Here is a 16,421-nt window from a genome sequence, read left to right on the forward strand (position 1 = left end):
CCGGACACTTTCAAGGACGTCCACATCCCTTTTGTGTTGTGGAGCCCAGAAGTGCACACAATACTCAAGGTGAGGCTGCACACGTACTAAATACAGCAAGAAAATTAATTATTAATTAATTAATTAAGATAATTAAATGCAGCAAGACAATTAACGGCTGGCTTTACTGGGTTGAATGCACTCCAGAATGCATTTTGCCCTCGTGGCTGCCAGGACTTGGCTGCTGGCTCACGCTGAGCCTGCTGTGGAGCTGCACCTCCAGAGCCCTTTCTGCTGAGCTGCTCTCTCCAGCCACTCGTCTCCCAGCCTGTGCTTGCATCCAGCATTACGCTGTCCCAGGGGCAGCACCTGGCATCTTCCGTTGTTGAACTTCATGCCGTTACTAATCTCCCAGTGTGCCAATCTGTCTAGATCCTTCTGCAAAGCCTCTCAGCCCTCCACGGAGCCAACGGTGCCTCCCAGTTTAGTGTCATTGGCAAACTTGCTGAGGACCCATTCCTCTCCTGCACCTAGATCTTTGATAAACATGTTGAAGGTAATTGGCCCCAGAACTGAGCCCTGGGGAAGACCGCTAGAGACTGGCCACCAGCCAGATGTAGACGCACTCACTAAGAAACTTGAGGTTGCACGCCAAGAAACGTTTCCCGCATCGGGACAAGAGGTTCCCAGCAGGCCCAACAGACCTCTCATTCGTACAGCAGGCCAGCATGTATGAGTTGTGCGCTCAGTAGTGCCCAGATAATGATGGGGTGTGCCAGGCCCCTGTGTGCACTGCACCCTGTAAGGCTGGGCTGACTTGTGGTCACACTGACTTCTGTTTGATGCCCTCTGCTAGCCCCACACACTGGTAAGCTGCCAAGCAGCCATTCAGCAGGCATATTTGGCTTTGCTCCATCACTGTTTTCAGCAATAAATCTATTGCTGCTTCTCTCTTAGGAGTGAAGCGCATCATTCCTTTTGCGACACATGGACGAGCACAGATTTCTGAGCTGGGATTCTTGTTGTTTTGTATCGCTCAGAATGGGGTGCATCAAATACCCAGCAGGCCACCAACTGCCCAGCAGCATCATGCAGTCAGCACCAGCCGTGCAGAATGTCTGCGCAGGCCCTTCCCCACTAATAAAAGACCACAGTTTATTGGTAGGGTTATTGATAAAGGGCCACAGTTTATTGGCAGGGTTAGAAGAGAAAGGGTCTTCCCTTTTCTTCAAGGTTCCCTTTTCTTTTCACAGTTCATCTGGTGGATGGCTTCCAAGGGCAGATGCCAGCCCTGGAGGAAGGATCCAGTGGAGGATGTCCCTCTTCAGCAGGACCAGGATGAGGAAGGCGAGCTGCAGGCCGGCAAAGGACAGCACTAATCTCCTGCAGAACAGAAGAAGGTTCAGACAGAGCCAGGGATAAATTCATCCTCTTTAAACCCTGCCATGGGACCCCGTGCCATGCTGGGAGCAACATGTGCCGCTCAGGATTGGGGTGAGGAACCTGCCTATCCCCCTTGGCTCTGCTGTACTTTGAGGGCCACCCCCCACCTGCTTCCCCAACCCAGGAAACAAAGAAATGCTGAGGCAGTTTATCCTGGAGAGGTCAAAAGCTGCCTAATGCCTTGGGAGCCACGACCTGCGAGAGCAACTCACCGCAGCCAAGTACTGATTCTGTGCCTCCTTGACGCCAACTCTTCATCCTACAGGACAAGGCAAAGCAGGGCCACGTGTTAGGGCACGTGAGCCAGGGAAGGCGTTGGGGGCGCTCAGACCCCCTCCCTCGTTCCCACTGAGGTGAATGGCCCCATGTCCTCTGGGGCCAAGTCCAGACCCTCCCCCCGCAGGCCCACAGCAGGGGTATAGCTCCTACCAGCTGCGCAGCCACCATCTCCTGCATCCAGGTCTTGGGCGCCTCGGCCGCCTGCATCCTCTTCCCCCTGCTACAGACACCACAGAGTTTCTGGGCTGTGAGAAGAGACCTCGGCCAGGACCTCCCCCTTGACTGAGGTGGCCAGGAGGAGCTCAGGGTGCTGCCCAGCCTCTGCTGGAGCAGGGATGAGGCATCTCATTGTCCCAGCACCGCACAAACCCACACTCACCCCCTGCACCCTCTGCCTTCTCCGTGCCCCAGGCCTTGGGGGCGCGGGGGGCTCTGACAAGAGGCTGGGAGCTGCTCACAGTCGTGCAGCATTGCTAAAAGGAGTCAAGAGTTGCTCAGAGAAGCTTGGAGCTGCTTAGGAGAAGGCAAAGGGCTCTCCAGAGCAGCCATGAGGAGCTGAAAGGAGCCCCCAAACTGTCTGTGACACGGGTGCCTGGAAGCTGTACAGCTCCTCCCCGCCGTCTACCCCTGGTCGGGGTCAGGGCCCTGTCCCCACTCACCTGGCAGTTTGCGTTTTGAAAACCTCCCTTCTCTCCTGGAGGTTCTTAATCTCCTCCCTCAGAGCCTGGAGAAGCAAAGGATCAGGTTCTGAGACTACCCACACATGCTTGGATGGGGCTTCCCCCCCCCCCCCCCCAAACATGTTGATCTCCCCTCCCTCCTGCCCTCAGGACCTTGTTGATACTGGCTCTTTCAGCAACAGCCTCTTCCAGCTCTGCACGTCTCCGTTTGCACTGCAAAGCAACCGGGACAGATTGCACGGAGTCAGGGTGGGAAAGGGCATCCCCAGTCTATCCCCAGGGCTCTGCAAGGCCAGGCCAGAACCAGGGCAGCAAGCACTAAGGCATTCTGGGGATCGCACCACTCCCCAGCAGCTCTGCCCTGCCCCTGTTGGACTTCTGCCTCTGGGTTACAGACCTTTAGGAACTCCTCCAGCGCCGCTTCCACACCAGCCCTTGCCTGAGCGACCTGCGCCAAGACCTCCGCCATGTTCTCCAGGGACTCCTGTGCATGCTCCAGGGACCCCTTCGCACCCTCTGCCTCCATGGCTTCACCTGCACCTGCACCTGGGGGAGCAGCCCTCTTTGTACCCTTCGAGGCGGCCGTGTCACAATGACAACCATGGTGACACCATGGTGACATGGCCACGGCTGCCCACTGGGACATGGCTGCCACTGCTCTGGGGCTGGTGCCAGAAGTGAGCTGTGGAGGGACGCTTCCCAGCCCTCCATTAGCACCCAGGGGTGGGTCACTGCACCCATACCCCTACATCCACTTCCCCCTGGCCACCTATGCCTCTCGGTCGACTACGGCAAGAAGTCCAAGCTGGAGTTCTCCATCTACCCGGCCCCGCAGGTCTCCACGGCCGTGGTGGAGCCCTACAACTCCATCCTCACCACCCACACCACGCTGGAGCACTCTGACTGCGCCTTCATGGTGGACAACGAGGCCATCTACGACATCTGCCGCAGGAACCTGGACATCGAGAGGCCCACCTACACCAACCTCAACAGGTTGATAGGCCAGATCGTGTCCTCCATCACGGCCTCCCTGCGCTTCGACGGGGCCCTGAATGTTGACCTGACCGAGTTCCAGACCAACCTGGTGCCGTACCCGCGCATCCACTTCCCCCTGGCCACCTATGCCCCCGTCATCTCGGCCGAGAAGGCTTACCACGAGCAGCTCTCGGTGGCCGAGATCACCAACGCCTGCTTCGAGCCGGCCAACCAGATGGTGAAGTGCGACCCGCGGCACGGCAAGTACATGGCGTGCTGCCTGCTGTACCGCGGGGACGTGGTGCCCTAGCACATCAACGCCGCCATCGCCACCATCAAGACCAAGCGCAGCATCCAGTTTGCGGACTGGTGCCCGAGTGGTTTCAAGGTGGGCATCAACTGCCTGCCTCCCACGGTGGTGCCCGGGGGGGACCTGGCCAAGGTGCAGCGCGCCGTCTGCATGCTGAGCAACACCACGGCCATCGCCGAGGCCTGGGCCCGCCTGGACCACAAGTTCGACCTGATGTACGCCAAGCGTGCCTTTGTGCACTGGTACGTGGGCGAGGGCATGGAGGAGGGGGAGTTCTCGGAGGCGCGGGAGGACGTGGCCGCTGAGAGAGGGAGTTCAGAGAATCTTAGCAAATAGAGATAGAGCGCTGACAGTATTAAACTAGTGGATGCTGCTGAATGTCTTTGCTAACCATTTTGCATCGTGCAAATTAACTGAAGCAAGAAGCCTTGGGCCCCTTACCACGTTTAGTTCCTCATAAGAACGTGAAGTAATCTTAAGAAAGTGGCAGAAATTGGTCCTGCAGTTTGGACAAGAGCCAAGCAGCAACTGAGTCTGCGCAAAGACAAGAGGTCAGCTAGCGGTGGTGAGGAAGAGTCACCAACCTTCATCCCCACAACCCCTGGCGACCACTACCAGGAGACACTGCGCAAGCACAGATGGTAGGAGCTTGTGGAAATGACTTCTTGGATCTAATTTTAATATAAAGCGGGGACAGGTTATGCATATGGAGAGGCTTATTGTGAAACTTCAGGCACATGTAACGCTTTGTTGCATATAACCACGGCAAGTTGCCGCGTCGTGAGAGCACGACTCACGGCTTTGGTGAGACAACCCCCCGTGCTGCCCAGTTCCGAATAAACGTCCAGAGAAGGGCAACGAAGCTGGTGAGGGGTCTGGAGAACAAGTCTTACGAGGAGCGGCTGAGGGAGCTGGCATTGTTCAGCCTGGAAAAGAGGAGGCTCAGGGGCGACCGTATCGCGCTCTATAAGTACCTTAAAGGAGGCTGTAGCGAGGCGGGGGTTGGTCTATTCTCCCACGTGCCTGGGGACGGGACAAGGGGGAACGGACTAAAGTTGCGCCAGGGCAGGTTTCGGTTGGGTATTAAGAAGAACTTATTTACCGAAAGGGTTGTTGGGCATCGGAATGGGCTGCCCAGGGAGGTGGTTGAGTCGCCGTCCCTGGAGGCCTTTAAAAGACGTTTAGATGTAGAGCTCGGTGACGTGGTTTAGTGGAGGACTTGTTAGTGTCCGGGTGATGGCGTCATAGAGGAGGGATGACGTCATATGACCTCGTTAACAACCCTTCTAGGGGTTGTTAACCCTCGTTAACAACCCATGCTAATGGCTGTGTAATGCTGTATGTCATCACTACCACGCTTCCCCCACTAAAGGACAGACGTGGCCCAGACCCGTAAGCTGTGCCCGTGCCTGAGGCCTCACAGACACATTCTCGTTGCGCACCTGCGCGGGGGCTCCGTCTGCACTCGTTAACAACCCTTCACCTCCCTCCTCTGCACCCCTTGCGCTGAGGCTGTCGGGGTGTGTCCGGGCGGGCACGCACCATATAAGGTCATATGACGTCATCCCTCCTCTATGACGCCATCACCCGGACACTATATAAGGCCGCGCTCGCCCAGGCCGGGCCAGTGGCAGAGGCGACCTCTGCTGCTGCGCGGTGCTGGGAGCCGGTGTCTGCTGAGGGCTCAGAGGCTGCTGTCCCTCAGAGGCCCAGGCCGTGCGATCGCTGGTGGCTATTGCTGGCAGCGTTTGGTGACCGTTCATCGTTCTCATTCCTTAAGCCATGATCCGGGGTGGTGTGGGCCAGGGGCCCGTGGCGCACAGTCACCCCTCATCCCGTCGGGGCCCAGCGCGACCCCCCAGCAGGCCTGTGCAGCAGAAGGAGCACAGGCAGGAACTGGAGGCGCTGCGGGCCCAGCTGGAGGCCGAGCGTCTCCACTCGCAGGAGCTGCACCGCCGCTTTGCTGATGAAACCCGCCAGATAAAGAAGATGGCAGAGCAGGAGCGGCAGCTTCTGGCTGAGAAGCTACGCTCCAGATGGGAGCAGCAACGGGCACGGGAGCTGCAGCGGCTGTGGGAGCTGAGCCAGAAGCAGCGGGCAACAGAGATCCGTCAGCTGCTGCGTGAGAAGGAGGCCGAGTGGCGCCAGGCACAGGAGTTGCTCCAAGAGCAGCGGGACGACGCCGTCCGCCAGGCGCGGGACCTGCAGCAGGAGCTGGCCGAGGAGCTGGTGAGGCACGGCTGCAGCAGCAGCAGCGAGGCCCGCAGCAAGCTGCAGGAGGTCCACAGGCAGCTCCACTGGCGGAAGGACAGCAAGCAGACCGCCCGCATCGTAAGCCTCCAAAATGAACTGGAACTGCAGAGAAGGCTCTTCCAGCAGTACATCCTGGAGCAGGCTGAGGGGAGGCCGTCTGCCTCCCACAGCGAAGACAGGGCTGCGGCCTGGCACCGCCTGCAGACTCGCCTGGGCGCAGGGACCACCGGGACCTGCTCTTCGAAGAGCCCCGGTGCATCTGGTGCTGCTGGGGGAGGAGGGCAGCAGACAACCCACTCCAGCTTAAAAGCTCACCTCCAGGGAGAAGGGAAGAGCTGCGGGCGGGCGGTCACAGACGTGGGTGTTCAGGTGGCAGCGCAACAAGAGGCCTGCCCACCTGGCAGTGGAGACAGCCAGCTGCTGCAGGAGAAAGCTCATCTGCAGCATGCCCTGGAGGACCTGCAGAGGCAATGCGGTGTCCTTCAAGAGGAGACCCGCCTTCTGGGGAAGAAAAGCGCTCTGGAACTGGGGGAGGAGGTGGAGAGGCTCCAGCAGAAGACTAGTATGCTAGGCCTCCTTACCAAGCACCTGAAAGAAAACACCAGGCAACTGAAAGAGACCGACCTGAAATCTGGAAAGACTGCTGCAAAGACAGAGCAGGTCGACCAGCAGCAGAGAGGGGAATCGGAAACCGAGGCTGGGACAAAACTTAGGCCTCACAGGAACCTGGATCAGGAACGCTCAAGACTGCAGCAAAGGTACGAGGAGCTGAAAGTGCGTCTGAGAGAGATGACAAATGAAAATGCCAGGCGCGCAGAAGAAAATTCTCAGCTCCGTGGGCAGAAGGAGCGGATAGACGAGGTTCGATCTGACAACGCTGCTCTGAAGGGGAAACTCGTGCAAGTGACAGAGCAGCGAAATTCTGCCATCGGAGAGGCCAAACGTCTTCAAACACGACTGCAAGATCTGGGTTGTGAACTGAAAGCCATGAGACAACTGGCAGGACGAAGGCAACAACAGGAGAACGACCTCGAGGAAACAAGGCGACTGCTGCAGAAGAAGAAAGAGGAAGTTGAGCATTTGCAGAGGGCTTGGGCAGAGCAAAGAAGGACACATGAGGAAGACACGCAAGCGTCTCAAGCGCAGCTGAGAGAATTAGAGAAACAGAATCAGCACCAAAGTCAACAATGGGAGCTGCTCTCTCAGCAACTTGAGCAAGAAAAAAGAAAAGAATCCAACCGTATCGGTTCAGGACTACCACAGGTGACATCTTCTCCCACAGCACAGGCCTATGCAGAGCAGTCCCATGACCTTTGCAACCGCGAAGACAGCTCTGATGTTTCTGAGGAGGCAACCAAGGTCCCGGCATCCCACACAAGCACCTGGACATCAGATGCCGCACACAACAGTCCTGGGTGCCGCCTTCTTTCAGACGAGGGCCCTGTGCATGGGAACGAAGAATCAGGAGCAGAGCATGTGTCCTTCATCCTGCAGTCCTCGGAAGAAGAATCGCTAAAACTTCGAAAATTTTTAGCTCGATACAGCTACGATCCTTTCGAGGGTCCTAATGAGCACCCCGAAGCAGAGCTTCCTCTGACTGCGGGAGAATACGTCTATGTCTATGGAGACATGGATGAAGACGGCTGGTTTGTGGGAGAGCTGACGGATGGCACGAGAGGATTTGTCCCCTCTAATTTGGTAGAAGAAGTTTCAGACGATGACCTGGTGACAACTGTGCCTCCAGAGCTACGTGATCTCCTGCAGGATAGCGATGATGAACTGAGATCTTGCAGCAGGAGAGGAAGGAAGAAACGGAGGAATCGGAGGAATAAATAAAGATCTTGACCAAGGAATCTGTGTCCCCTGTGTCTCCCCCCCTTCTCCCTCCCCTTCCACAGCTTTTATTGCTGAGCGTGACGTTGCCGTATGGACTATCCCTTTGGTCTTTTTGGGTCAGCTGCCCTGGCAATGCCCCCTCCCCACCTCTTGCCCACAGCCAGCCGACTGGATTTGGGGCTGGGGGGTGGCAGAGGGAGGGCGCTGTGGGAGTCCTGATGCTGTGCCAGCACGGCTCAGCAGTAGACAAAACACATTGGTGCAATATCAAGTCAGTTCTAGCCAGAAGTACAGAGCATAGTGCTGCATGGGCTGCTGTGGGGAAGGTTGAGTCCATCCCAGGCAGACCCAGAACACCATACCCACCGTGGTGGGGATGGTATGACCAGGCAGGGTCTAGAGGGGTGGCTGGATCCCCACTGAAAAAGTCGTCAGGGGGCTGTGGAAAGGCTGCTCAGCCTGTAACTTGTGAAGCTTCTGCTCCCTGCTACGAGCTGCTTGGAAAGGCCCGGCTCTTTCAGAACCCACTTTCCCCTTTGGACCAACGGCCCAGGTGTGCTCGGGGCAGCGGTCTGTGCCAGCTGTGACGCATTTCACACCATTGCTGCTTCTGGAAGCCTGCTGCAGGCCCACCGTGCCTGCTGCCGCCATCGTTCACCCGGCTCTGCCACAAGCACCTTGTTTCTCCTCAGGTGTGGCCTCGAGTGAGCTGTCCCCTCCTGGCTGCCTGCAGGAGAGCTTCAGGGGCCTCAAAGAGAAGGCTCTGCTGGGCTCCGCTGTCACTTTGCCCTTTGGAACAAAAGCGCAAACCTGCGCTACAGCACCGCCGTCGTGCAGCCATCTGGGAGCACAACCAACAGGCTCCCTGAGAATCCCCCGTGCCCCCCAGCGTGCCCCCCATTTTCACTCGCCTGTGCCCCCGCTCCCATATGTCCCCCTTTCCCCTCACTATTTCAACTCCCATGTCCCCACCAGTAGTTTCCCAGTGAGCTACGTCCACGGGGCCTGAGGGAACCGGTGGACTTGCTAAGCCACTGGCCATCATACAGGAGAGGCTGTGGAAGTCTGTTTAAGTAGTTCCCACTGACTGGAGGAGAGGAAACATAGCCCCCATTCTACAAAGGGGAAAATGGAAGACCTGGGAGCTAAAAGCCTTCCTCCCTTTGTGGGGGTGCAGAGCCTTCACCACCCTCAGGCGGGAGGCAGAGCTGAGGCAGGGCCGGGCTGGGTGGGGGGGGGCGCTCTGGAAGGTTCTGTGCTGTGGGGCGTGCTGGGGGGGGGCACTAGGGGAGGGAACACACGGTGCTGGGGGCACCCGGGGCACGTAGTTGGGGGTAACTGTGGGGGGGATGCCCTAGAGTAGGAGTTGAACTGGTGAGGGGAAAGGGGGTCATATAGGAGTGGGGGCACACGCAAGTGAAAATGGAGTTCTCCTCCTCCCTGTTAAAGGGGAGCAAAGCTCCCCCCATGGCCTTCCTCCCTTTGTGGGGGTGCACAGCCTTCACCACCCACTGTCCGTCGTACCTGAGAAGTTGTTGCTGAGGGCTATAGAAAATAAGGAGGCGATTGGTGACAGACAACACGGCTTCACTCGGGGCAGATCATGCCTGACAAATCTGGTGCCCTTCTATGATGGGGTTGCAGCATTGGTGGGTAGGGAAAGAGCAACGGACATCATCTACCTGGACTCGTGCAAAGCACTTGCACTGTCCCCCATGATCTCTAAACTGGAGAGACATGGATCGGATGGACGGACAACTCGGTGGGTAAGGAATTGGCGAGATGGTTGCACTCAAAGAGTAGCGGTCAGAGGCTCAGTGTCCAGGCAGAAACCAGTAACGAGTGGCATTCCTCAGGGATCTGCATATTGACCAGTGGTCAGTAGCACCCAGGGGTGGGTCACTGCCCCCCATACCTGGATTTACCCCAGTAAATGCCCTGGTTCAAAGCGCGTCCGTGCTGGCATCTCCTTCGGGCTGCGGGACACGAGCAGGGCCCAGCTGGGCTGTTTGAAATGCATCTTTTACTGTGCCTACAAGCCCTCCAAGCACCCCCGGTGTAGCTCCAGCACCGCCTGTTCCATTCAGTCCAGGGCCTTTGCTGGAGAGCTGCAACTGCAGGGGAAACATCTCCCCTTGGCCTCCCATGGGGCAGGCTGTAGCGTGAGTGTGGGGGGGATGAGGACGACCTGAATGCATGGGGACACCCCAGGCTGGCAGAGCTGATTTCTGCTTGTGCTGTTTATTATTACTGGGATGGAACAGAAGAGGTGTTTTTAGAAACAGAATCCTAGAAGGCTTTGGGTTGGAGGGGACCTTAATGACCACTGACCTTAAGGACACCCCCCCGCAGTGCCGGCTGTAGTGTGCCCCCCCCAGGGCAGTCTGTAGTGTGTGAGTGTGGAGAAGAGATCGACACCTGCCTCTGCATTTGTCCTCCTCGGGAAGTTGTAGAAAGCAACGAAGTGAACATGTCTCAAAAAAACAACAAAAAAAACCCAAACCTGTCTCAAAAGACCGACCTTGCGGTTTGGACAAGAGCCATGGAGCAGCTGAGTCTGTACAAAGGCAGGGGGTCGGCTAGTGGTGATGAAGAAGAGCCACCAACCTTCATCCCCACGACCCCCCGACGACCACCACCAGAAGGCACTGCGCGCGGGGATAGGTTATGCATATGTATAGGCATATTGGGAAACTTCATGCCTATGTAACTCTTTACTGTCTATAACGCAAGCAAGTTGCCGCGTTGGGGTGCGCATGCCTTTGGGAGCTGTCCCGCATGTGCCTGGTGCTGAAATAAACCACATACCTACTTTATAATTCATTTGCTTTGAGTTGTGGAGTTCTTCCACGAATCAGTGTCATAAGCAGCAATTTTCTATCCAGAGAGGCCTCTGTCTGCTCTCACCTGCTCCAGATCATGCTTACTGCCTGCAGCACTTGCTTGGCACCAACACAGGCAGAGAGCTAGGAGCAGGGCTGAGCGTGAGGGAGAGGCCAAGCCCTGCAGCTGCTGCTTGCAGCTCATCTCTTACTCTCAGGAGCACCGGGAACGGATGGGAACACCTCACTAAGGTGGCCTTGTCCCACGCCAGCGCACACAGCCTGGTCAGAGACGTGACAGATGCAGAAGGGGTTCTGAGAGCAAGCCCATTCCCCAGTATCCCAAGCACGGGGAGAGGAGAGCCGCATGAAGGGAGAGCCAGTGTTGGGCTGGGGCATGAGCCCCCTGTCAGGCTCTTTCTCACCTGCATCTTGTCATAAGTCTTGGCAAAGACTTATGCAAGTCTTTGTCCGAGTCTTTTCAAAATGAGGGGGGTGTAGCTGCTTCTCCCTCAGGCGGTGGTGGCTTCTCCCATTCTCTTGCTTGTCAGAGGCATTCTGGGGTGATGTGGAGCTCCACAAGAGGAAGCGGCTCGGGCACCTGCTTCACAGAGTGCCTGTGGGATGGATGAGCTGTAACTGATGAGAACAGCCCCAAAGGCCTCCAGCCGTGGCCTGCTCCCCTGTACTGCGTCTGGCTGGGATAGAGTTAATATTCTTAATAGCAGCTTGTAAGGTGCTGTGTTTTAGAGCTGTGGCCAAAACGATGCTGGTAGTGCGCTGAAGTTGTTCGCTTTTGCTGACCAGTGTTTGCACAGCATCGAGGCCTTCTCTAGTTCTTTTACACCTATTTTTACACCTATTTACACTATATTTGTCTATTACACCCGCCCCTCGAGTGAATGGCCGTGGGGTGAGCCAGAGGTTGGGAGGAGACATAACCAGGCAGAGCAACCGTACTAACCAACAAGACGTTCCACGCCATGTAATGTCATGCTCAGCAATAAAAGGGTAAAAGAGGGGGTTTAGAGAGTTATGCAACACATCCTTTCCAGGATTGGTCCCATCACTGGGGATCGGTCATTTTAGAATAGAATGGAATAGAATAGCTCGAGTCGGAAGGGATCGTCAAAGATCATCCAGTCCAACAGCTGAACCACTCCAGAGTTAACTAAAAGTTAAAGCTTATTATTGAGGGCATCATCCAAATGCCTCTCGAACACTGACAGGCATGGGGAGTTACCACCTCACCAGGAAGCCTGTGCCAGTGTTTGACCACCCTCATGGTAAGGCAGTTTTTCCTCAGGTACCGTCTGAACCTCTCCTTGCGCAGCTTTGTGCCATTCCCGTGCATCCTTTCATCGGTTACCAGGGAGAAGAGATCGACACCTGCCTCTGCATTTCTCCTCCTCGGGAAGTTGTAGAAAGCAATGAGGTGGCCTCTTTGCCTTCTCTTCTCCAGCCTAGACAACCCAGGTGACCTCAGCCTGTCCTCACAGGACGTGGCTTCCAGCCCTTTTGCCAGCTTTGTTGCCCTGCTCCGGACACTTTCAAGGACGTCCACATCCCTTTTGTGTTGTGGAGCCCAGAAGTGCACACAATACTCAAGGTGAGGCTGCACACGTACTAAATACAGCAAGAAAATTAATTATTAATTAATTAATTAAGATAATTAAATGCAGCAAGACAATTAACGGCTGGCTTTACTGGGTTGAATGCACTCCAGAATGCATTTTGCCCTCGTGGCTGCCAGGACTTGGCTGCTGGCTCACGCTGAGCCTGCTGTGGAGCTGCACCACCAGAGCCCTTTCTGCTGAGCTGCTCTCTCCAGCCACTCGTCTCCCAGCCTGTGCTTGCATCCAGCATTACGCTGTCCCAGGGGCAGCACCTGGCATCTTCCGTTGTTGAACTTCATGCCGTTACTAATCTCCCAGTGTGCCAATCTGTCTAGATCCTTCTGCAAAGCCTCTCAGCCCTCCACGGAGCCAACGGTGCCTCCCAGTTTAGTGTCATTGGCAAACTTGCTGAGGACCCATTCCTCTCCTGCACCTAGATCTTTGATAAACATGTTGAAGGTAATTGGCCCCAGAACTGAGCCCTGGGGAAGACCGCTAGAGACTGGCCACCAGCCAGATGTAGATGCACTCACTAAGAAACTTGAGGTTGCACGCCAAGAAACGTTTCCCGCATCGGGACAAGAGGTTCCCAGCAGGCCCAACAGACCTCTCATTCGTACAGCAGGCCAGCATGTATGAGTTGTGCGCTCAGTAGTGCCCAGATAATGATGGGGTGTGCCAGGCCCCTGTGTGCACTGCACCCTGTAAGGCTGGGCTGACTTGTGGTCACACTGAGGTCTGTTTGATGCCCTCTGCTAGCCCCACACACTGGTAAGCTGCCAAGCAGCCATTCAGCAGGCATATTTGGCTTTGCTCCATCACTGTTTTCAGCAATAAATCTATTGCTGCTTCTCTCTTAGGAGTGAAGTGCATCATTCCTTTTGCGACACATGGACGAGCACAGATTTCTGAGCTGGGATTCTTGTTGTTTTGTATCGCTCAGAATGGGGTGCATCAAATACCCAGCAGGCCACCAACTGCCCAGCAGCATCATGCAGTCAGCACCAGCCGTGCAGAATGTCTGCGCAGGCCCTTCCCCACTAATAAAAGACCACAGTTTATTGGTAGGGTTATTGATAAAGGGCCACAGTTTATTGGCAGGGTTAGAAGAGAAAGGGTCTTCCCTTTTCTTCAAGGTTCCCTTTTCTTTTCACAGTTCATCTGGTGGATGGCTTCCAAGGGCAGATGCCAGCCCTGGAGGAAGGATCCAGTGGAGGATGTCCCTCTTCAGCAGGACCAGGATGAGGAAGGCGAGCTGCAGGCCGGCAAAGGACAGCACTAATCTCCTGCAGAACAGAAGAAGGTTCAGACAGAGCCAGGGATAAATTCATCCTCTTTAAACCCTGCCATGGGACCCCGTGCCATGCTGGGAGCAACATGTGCCGCTCAGGATTGGGGTGAGGAACCTGCCTATCCCCCTTGGCTCTGCTGTACTTTGAGGGCCACCCCCCACCTGCTTCCCCAACCCAGGAAACAAAGAAATGCTGAGGCAGTTTATCCTGGAGAGGTCAAAAGCTGCCTAATGCCTTGGGAGCCACGACCTGCGAGAGCAACTCACCGCAGCCAAGTACTGATTCTGTGCCTCCTTGACGCCAACTCTTCATCCTACAGGACAAGGCAAAGCAGGGCCACGTGTTAGGGCACGTGAGCCAGGGAAGGCGTTGGGGGCGCTCAGACCCCCTCCCTCGTTCCCACTGAGGTGAATGGCCCCATGTCCTCTGGGGCCAAGTCCAGACCCTCCCCCCGCAGGCCCACAGCAGGGGTATAGCTCCTACCAGCTGCGCAGCCACCATCTCCTGCATCCAGGTCTTGGGCGCCTCGGCCGCCTGCATCCTCTTCCCCCTGCTACAGACACCACAGAGTTTCTGGGCTGTGAGAAGAGACCTCGGCCAGGACCTCCCCCTTGACTGAGGTGGCCAGGAGGAGCTCAGGGTGCTGCCCAGCCTCTGCTGGAGCAGGGATGAGGCATCTCATTGTCCCAGCACCGCACAAACCCACACTCACCCCCTGCACCCTCTGCCTTCTCCGTGCCCCAGGCCTTGGGGGCGCGGGGGGCTCTGACAAGAGGCTGGGAGCTGCTCACAGTCGTGCAGCATTGCTAAAAGGAGTCAAGAGTTGCTCAGAGAAGCTTGGAGCTGCTTAGGAGAAGGCAAAGGGCTCTCCAGAGCAGCCATGAGGAGCTGAAAGGAGCCCCCAAACTGTCTGTGACACGGGTGCCTGGAAGCTGTACAGCTCCTCCCCGCCGTCTACCCCTGGTCGGGGTCAGGGCCCTGTCCCCACTCACCTGGCAGTTTGCGTTTTGAAAACCTCCCTTCTCTCCTGGAGGTTCTTAATCTCCTCCCTCAGAGCCTGGAGAAGCAAAGGATCAGGTTCTGAGACTACCCACACATGCTTGGATGGGGCTTCCCCCCCCCCCCCCAAACATGTTGATCTCCCCTCCCTCCTGCCCTCAGGACCTTGTTGATACTGGCTCTTTCAGCAACAGCCTCTTCCAGCTCTGCACGTCTCCGTTTGCACTGCAAAGCAACCGGGACAGATTGCACGGAGTCAGGGTGGGAAAGGGCATCCCCAGTCTATCCCCAGGGCTCTGCAAGGCCAGGCCAGAACCAGGGCAGCAAGCACTAAGGCATTCTGGGGATCGCACCACTCCCCAGCAGCTCTGCCCTGCCCCTGTTGGACTTCTGCCTCTGGGTTACAGACCTTTAGGAACTCCTCCAGCGCCGCTTCCACACCAGCCCTTGCCTGAGCGACCTGCGCCAAGACCTCCGCCATGTTCTCCAGGGACTCCTGTGCATGCTCCAGGGACCCCTTCGCACCCTCTGCCTCCATGGCTTCACCTGCACCTGCACCTGGGGGAGCAGCCCTCTTTGTACCCTTCGAGGCGGCCGTGTCACAATGACAACCATGGTGACACCATGGTGACATGGCCACGGCTGCCCACTGGGACATGGCTGCCACTGCTCTGGGGCTGGTGCCAGAAGTGAGCTGTGGAGGGACGCTTCCCAGCCCTCCATTAGCACCCAGGGGTGGGTCACTGCACCCATACCCCTACATCCACTTCCCCCTGGCCACCTATGCCTCTCGGTCGACTACGGCAAGAAGTCCAAGCTGGAGTTCTCCATCTACCCGGCCCCGCAGGTCTCCACGGCCGTGGTGGAGCCCTACAACTCCATCCTCACCACCCACACCACGCTGGAGCACTCTGACTGCGCCTTCATGGTGGACAACGAGGCCATCTACGACATCTGCCGCAGGAACCTGGACATCGAGAGGCCCACCTACACCAACCTCAACAGGTTGATAGGCCAGATCGTGTCCTCCATCACGGCCTCCCTGCGCTTCGACGGGGCCCTGAATGTTGACCTGACCGAGTTCCAGACCAACCTGGTGCCGTACCCGCGCATCCACTTCCCCCTGGCCACCTATGCCCCCGTCATCTCGGCCGAGAAGGCTTACCACGAGCAGCTCTCGGTGGCCGAGATCACCAACGCCTGCTTCGAGCCGGCCAACCAGATGGTGAAGTGCGACCCGCGGCACGGCAAGTACATGGCGTGCTGCCTGCTGTACCGCGGGGACGTGGTGCCCTAGCACACCAACGCCGCCATCGCCACCATCAAGACCAAGCGCAGCATCCAGTTTGCGGACTGGTGCCCGAGTGGTTTCAAGGTGGGCATCAACTGCCTGCCTCCCACGGTGGTGCCCGGGGGGGACCTGGCCAAGGTGCAGCGCGCCGTCTGCATGCTGAGCAACACCACGGCCATCGCCGAGGCCTGGGCCCGCCTGGACCACAAGTTCGACCTGATGTACGCCAAGCGTGCCTTTGTGCACTGGTACGTGGGCGAGGGCATGGAGGAGGGGGAGTTCTCGGAGGCGCGGGAGGACGTGGCCGCTGAGAGAGGGAGTTCAGAGAATCTTAGCAAATAGAGATAGAGCGCTGACAGTATTAAACTAGTGGATGCTGCTGAATGTCTTTGCTAACCATTTTGCATCGTGCAAATTAACTGAAGCAAGAAGCCTTGGGCCCCTTACCACGTTTAGTTCCTCATAAGAACGTGAAGTAATCTTAAGAAAGTGGCAGAAATTGGTCCTGCAGTTTGGACAAGAGCCAAGCAGCAACTGAGTCTGCGCAAAGACAAGAGGTCAGCTAGCGGTGGTGAGGAAGAGTCACCAACCTTCATCCCCACAACCCCTGGCGACCACTACCAGGAGACACTGCGCAAGCACAGAT

At 56.9% G+C, this 16,421-nt stretch overlaps 2 long non-coding RNA genes and 2 pseudogenes across 4 annotated transcripts; all 4 read left to right on the plus strand.

Annotated features, from left to right (window-relative positions):
• The first annotated feature begins 354 nt into the window (after window positions 1-354).
• LOC308183942 lies at window positions 355-2,152 on the plus strand. Its single transcript, XR_013942538.1, has 2 exons — window positions 355-535; window positions 1,233-2,152. It is a non-coding gene; the product is annotated as an uncharacterized lncRNA (long non-coding RNA).
• Window positions 2,153-3,003: 851 nt separating this feature from the next.
• LOC308183970 (tubulin alpha-1A chain-like) lies at window positions 3,004-4,102 on the plus strand (annotated as a pseudogene). The gene has a single exon. The product of its transcript is annotated as a tubulin alpha-1A chain-like (transcript).
• An 8,369-nt stretch (window positions 4,103-12,471) lies between these two features.
• LOC308183977 lies at window positions 12,472-14,269 on the plus strand. Its single transcript, XR_013942540.1, has 2 exons — window positions 12,472-12,652; window positions 13,350-14,269. It is a non-coding gene; the product is annotated as an uncharacterized lncRNA (long non-coding RNA).
• Window positions 14,270-15,118: 849 nt separating this feature from the next.
• Window positions 15,119-16,213, plus strand: LOC308183971 (tubulin alpha-1A chain-like; annotated as a pseudogene). Its single transcript has one exon. The product of its transcript is annotated as a tubulin alpha-1A chain-like (transcript).
• The last annotated feature ends 208 nt before the right edge of the window (window positions 16,214-16,421 follow it).

Source organism: Anser brachyrhynchus (genome assembly GCF_964034855.1).
Source record: "Anser brachyrhynchus genome assembly, chromosome: 29".
Lineage (NCBI taxonomy): Eukaryota > Metazoa > Chordata > Aves > Anseriformes > Anatidae > Anser > Anser brachyrhynchus.